This window comes from Harmonia axyridis, chromosome 1 (assembly GCF_914767665.1).
Source record: "Harmonia axyridis chromosome 1, icHarAxyr1.1, whole genome shotgun sequence".
In the NCBI taxonomy this organism is placed as follows: domain Eukaryota; kingdom Metazoa; phylum Arthropoda; class Insecta; order Coleoptera; family Coccinellidae; genus Harmonia; species Harmonia axyridis.
This window is the reverse complement of record NC_059501.1, coordinates 65,306,293-65,312,317: the sequence shown is the minus strand read 5'-3', so window position 1 is coordinate 65,312,317 and position 6,025 is coordinate 65,306,293. Positions and strand designations below refer to the sequence as shown.

General features: G+C 36.5%; 1 pseudogene; it reads left to right on the top strand.

The window, feature by feature from the left end:
- Positions 1-1,815: 1,815 nt before the first annotated feature.
- Positions 1,816-2,488, top strand: LOC123673708 (annotated as a pseudogene).
- Positions 2,489-6,025: the final 3,537 nt, after the last annotated feature.

Genomic DNA, 6,025 nt, shown 5'->3' with positions numbered 1-6,025 from the left:
TTGTGATATTTCTTTTTCCTAGATCTGTTATAAATTCTTAAATAGTAAATATACCTAAGTTATTATGGTTGTTGTAAAAGAAGTACCTACCTAATTATAAGTATAAACTATGTACCGAAGCTGCCTTTATAAACATGTTTTATAATTAAGTAAGTGTTATAAAAATAGTTAACGTTACCCTAAGTCAAGCAACTTGTGATACTTTAGCAGTACATTTCGATTGAAACCTTTGTTTTGTTACAAATTTTGTTGTATACGATATTATCTATATTTCTTTAATTCATAATACCAGTTCAAATTATAATTATTAGAAGTAAGATTGTCTAGACTGATAATTAAGGTTTCAATTCAGGTACAAAAAACGCTATTTACTTATTTTTGTTATATCTGTTTGCTTAAGACTGATTATAAAACTTGTAAGTTCCACTTCAAAAATAATGTTTTTTTTTTCAATAAATACTCTTATTATAATTTCAACACAGTGTTATTATTCTGTACCACATTCTGAAATATCTTTATTTTATTACCTACAACGTGATATACCCCTATGTCAGTCAGTATGTTCATTATTTTCATAGGAAGAACGTGACATGAAGGGACTTTTTTGTTTAAACTATAGTTTCATAAAAAATATATGCATAAATCAATGAAATTTTCGCTGACATTGATAGTTCATTAGTGAAATTTGAAATGGGAATAAAAATCTTTTTTGTTGCTATCTTACTTTAAAAGTTATAAGAATATAAAAGTTTCAAAGTCATTTTCTCAAAATTCCAGTTTTTCGTTGTGCCACGTTGTAGTTTTAAATGAGCGATATGTATTTTTTTCATATAGTTTTGATCAGAGGAGGGACAGTTCAGTTTTTGACATAAATAGTTGGAGTAGTTTGTCAATTGAATTGTAAAGAAAAATAGTCAAATAAAAGTTAAAATTTAACACAACTGAAGACATTCTTTGATAATAAGACGAAGTAACAATTACTTTTGTTGGGTACAAATTTTGTATTTAGAATATTTCCTATGAATGTCATTGACATAAGAATATATTTCTGTGATCATCAAGTTAGATGTCATTGTCATAAGTATTATAATCAGTCATTGAATATAATAGTTAACCTCTATCACGTGTATTACTGATTTAATGGAATTATTCCTTAAATATACAATTACAAAATATAAATCATCATAAAATACATATCAAAATCAAAAGAAACAAATCGTCAGGTTTCGAGTCCAGACATCGTTTCAACTTGAAAATACTTTCAATCAAAAACTGCTGCGAAAACATACAACACCATGTCCAAGGAAGATATTGAATTCATCAATGGTCTGTCCAAATTAAAAGATTCATCTACATTTCCGACCTAAAACTCATGGTAAGGGCAAACCATGTGGCAAAAGTTTCATCGAATTATCAGCTGATAAAACGTTATATAGAGAGAGAGAGAGATTTTGTTTTGTTTGTCCCCCCCCCTGCCCAACGGCTGGCGACGCACTTGTGTGAGAGTAGTATTCTCGAACACCTAAATTAATGGACCGTATTCATAAAACTAAAGAATATACTTGTAAGTATAAGGTAGAAGTATAAGGTTTTGAATTGAAGAAAAAGGTAAGAGTATAAGCATTTCCTTTTTTTCGTATTCATAATGATAACCTCATACTTGCAAGAATATCCTCCAAGAATAAGTAAATGGTTATTGTCATGTTGGCTTGTGATTGTGCCGCGGCAGTTGTTAACATGTTTTCCATGGTTTTTTTATTGACGGTATTTCTTTCGCATCGGTGTCATTTGAGTACAGTACTTCGATCAGAGAAAATGAATTCGTCAAGCAGCGACAGTGAAAGTAAAGAAAAAGATAATGTTACAACCGAACTGCAGTTCATAGCAGATGAAATTGCCAATGCCCCCGTGATATTGGAAAAATCCCAAATACCAAAAATGAAAGCTAGAAAGAATGAGACTATTACAAATATTACCAGGAAGTACGAGGTGACATTTGACTGTGGGTGACTGGATGCGAAAGTCTGTTTAAAGAAAATGAACAATATGAAAGGAAGGTTGAAGAAAAAAACTGACTTGAAAAAAACTGGAAATAAAGCAATCAAACTGTTGGATTGGGAGAAAACATTATTGAAGGCTATGGAAGGAGACAGAAATCCTACATTGCAAGAATCGGAGGCACACTGCAAATTGGTACTGAAGATGGATCTACTCAGCATAGGGTAGGTGAAGCTTCTACTACGCGAGAAGAGACTCAATCTCATCAAACCACAATCTAGTAGTGTCAAGACTCTCTTCTGCCAACAGGAAAAAAACACCAACAGAAAAGTACGAAACACATTAAACAAAAGGACTCACAACCAAAGAGCTTCAACAGCTAGTTCTTTTAGAGCAGTATCGAACAAGTAGAGTTTAAAGAGAATATTATGAAAAAAAGTTGGAGAGCCTGAAGCGGGAGGAATCAGCAGCAATTGTTCCCGAGGGGTAGTTAGCATACATACAATCTGTTAGCAGGCTATTGCACATTTTCCTCTTGAAACCGATATAATTCTTTGTAATCACTAACAGGTGTTGATAAACGCTCTTTGTAGTGTTTAATCTCCCTCAGTTCCACAACATCTGCCATCGCTACAACTGATACCTATACGACTGAGTCTGATATTGACCACACTCGAAATTATTGAAGGATATCCTTTTAATTTAGAGTAAAAGGTAGCGTTTATGAATAACCAAATACTTTTTGTGAAGGATATGCTCATTCTCTATTAGTATAAGGTTTTACTCGGAATATTATGAATGCGAGCTGAAGGATTTCCTTTATATTCTGCAAGTATAAGCATAACCTTTTTTTATGAATACGGCCCAATAAGTAATGAGAACCATAGAAAAACATTCATATTATTTAAATCCAAATACAAATCCCGATGGACCAAGGCTTTCCGTACATATGACGTTTTAATCGCGAGAAACAAGAAATGGCTAGAGAGAAACTACTATTTCCATCCAAAAGTCAATACAACTCCATCAAGCCGTGTTCGAGGTAGACCAGAAAAGGATTTCGAATCTAGTTCTGAAAAATCAAAGAGACTGAAAACCCAAGTATTGCGAGAGTCTACATCGGGAGCTGTACTGAGCTTTGCCGCGCAAATGAATTTAAGATCTGAAGGTAAATCTGAATCTTCACAAGTGACAAAAGAAATCACAACAACTACCCCAACAAGAGCTACAAAATATAAGGCTGCATACCAAAAATCAACAAATTCCAAGTCTGAATATGCTATGTCAGGAGAAGATGCTCTTGTCGTTTTAATTAGTGGAAGGCGGCACCAATATGACGTAGTGAGGACAAGTACTCCGGATAGATTCCCCTCGTACAAGAATGGTAATAGTACAAGGTGCAAAAAGAAATTGTAAGCATGAAAATGTCCAACCGACAGAAACATCAGTAGAAGTGCCTTTACAAGATCTACTGGACCACGCTGTTCGAAGATTTCTGCAAAGTATCGAGGAAGTTGTTGCTACTCATGTTGCAGACTCGGAGTTAGATCATATTTGTTCACAAAATGGGGTTTTATGGTTCATCAGGACATAGCTCCTACAAGCTAGCCTTCCATGGTTTTGAAGCCAGTGATTCAGCTGTATTTATAACATGTATGGTTCCTGTTCGGTTGATATCTATGTAAAAAGAAGTTGATATGGGAAAATCCAAATCAAGCTTCAACTGTATACTGTCGACCGATGGAAATGGAATTTATTAGAGTCCACACAATTTTTAGTTGCAGAGAAAAATAGAGTAGATAATGAAATAAACGCTTTGCAAAATTATATAGTGCTACTGCAAAATAAAAATGTAACAGAAATTGATCTTTGCTAGATTGATGGAAAAGTTTGTAATGCGCTGACGGATACATCTTCAACACAGAAATGTTTTTTATGTGGCGCAACATCAAAAATGTTCAATAACATTGAAGACATGATTAGTACAAGTGTAAACACTGACAACTAGGAATTTGGTTTGTCAGTATTGCATGGATGAATTCGCATGTTGGAGTGTCTGCTTCACAAAATGCCAATAAAAAATGGCAGGCCCGAGGAAAAGACAAAGATATAGCTGCTAAAATTAAAGCCAGAATTCAGAGAGAGTTTAAATATCGCTGCAGTCTTGTAACGAAGTCTGATTATTCCAATAGGAATGATCAGGCACCCTCGAAAGAATATTTCATTGATTTCCGTTCAAATTAATCACTGTGATATATTCCCTAAATATTGGAATTAATTTATTAATTGTTCACCGCGATAATGAAAAAAGTCCATGCCTCATGTTTTTCAACCGACCAGGGCCTCGAATTATCCGATTGAAATAATATAAGAAATTATTTATTTCGGCGTTTTTACCGCCGATATATTTTTCCAGATGTTAGATTGCGTTCCGCCGAGAGAATTTTCTCGAAAAACGAGGTTTTTGTAGACATTAGGAGGCGGAAAAGGAGAACTCCCTACCAAAGATCCGAGCCACCGAGGACAGAGTTACGAACAAATCGCCCATTAAGAGCCCCCCGAGTCCCAAATCCAACCAGCACATTGGCCACGACCGAGCAGACTCCCGACTCTGTTACTACTACTATTTCAGATCCAACCAGCACATTGGCCACCATTGGTTCACTGGTGGCCACCACCGAGCATACGACTATTTCAGATCCAACCAGCACATTGGCCACCATTGGTTCACTGGTGGCCACCACCGAGCATACGAAATCCCAAATTCAAACGACGCCAAGGAGGCCCAAATCCTCCGTCAAACCGACACTAAGATGGAGGCAGTTGGTTTTCGATGAATCAGACCGTACTCCTTATCCGCTGAGGAGGAGTAACAGAAAAAGGTCTGATTCGTCGAAAAGGAGGATGGACGATGGGTTGGAAACTTCTTTATTAAATAACAAGTGTTCAACACTTTTCGATAGTTTGAGTTTATTCAATCTATGATGGTATAAAAATGTATTTTTTCTCTTTACAAATGAATAAACGTTATTATTATTATTATTAGGAGTCACATGGGCTGAATTCTTTCACCGTCCCCCCTCCGAGGTTATAAAGGGGTGTAACCGGCCCAAAATCGGTATTCAGATTTAGGCCATAGTAGTTATTACAGTTGAGATTCATTCAGACTAGGCAGTAGTTGAGATTATTATTAGAGATTCAGATTTAGGCAGTAGTAGATTGAATTGAAATAATATAAGAAATTATTTATTTCGGCGTTTTTACCGCCGATATATTTTTCCAGATGTTAGATTGCGTTCCGCCGAGAGAATTTTCTCGAAAAACGAGGTTTTTATCGACATAAGGAGGCGGAATAGGAGAACTCCCTACCAAAGATCCGAGCCACCGAGGACAGAGTTACGAACAAATCGCCCATTAAGAGCCCCCCGAGTCCCAAATCCAACCAGCACATTGGCCACGACCGAGCAGACTCCCGACTCTGTTACTACTACTATTTCAGATCCAACCAGCACATTGGCCACCATTGGTTCACTGGTGGCCACCACCGAGCATACGACTATTTCAGATCCAACCAGCACATTGGCCACCATTGGTTCACTGGTGGCCACCACCGAGCATACGAAATCCCAAATTCAAACGACGCCAAGGAGGCCCAAATCCTCCGTCAAACCGACACTAAGATGGAGGCAGTTGGTTTTCGATGAATCAGACCGTACTCCTTATCCGCTGAGGAGGAGTAACAGAAAAAGGTCTGATTCGTCGAAAAGGAGGATGGACGATGGGTTGGAAACTTCTTTATTAAATAACAAGTGTTCAACACTTTTCGATAGTTTGAGTTTATTCAATCTATGATGGTATAAAAATGTATTTTTTCTCTTTACAAATGAATAAACGTTATTATTATTAGGAGTCACATGGGCTGAATTCTTTCACCGTCCCCCCTCCGAGGTTATAAAGGGGTGTAACCGGCCCAAAATCGGTATTCAGATTTAGGCCATAGTAGTTATTACAGTTGAGATTCATTCAG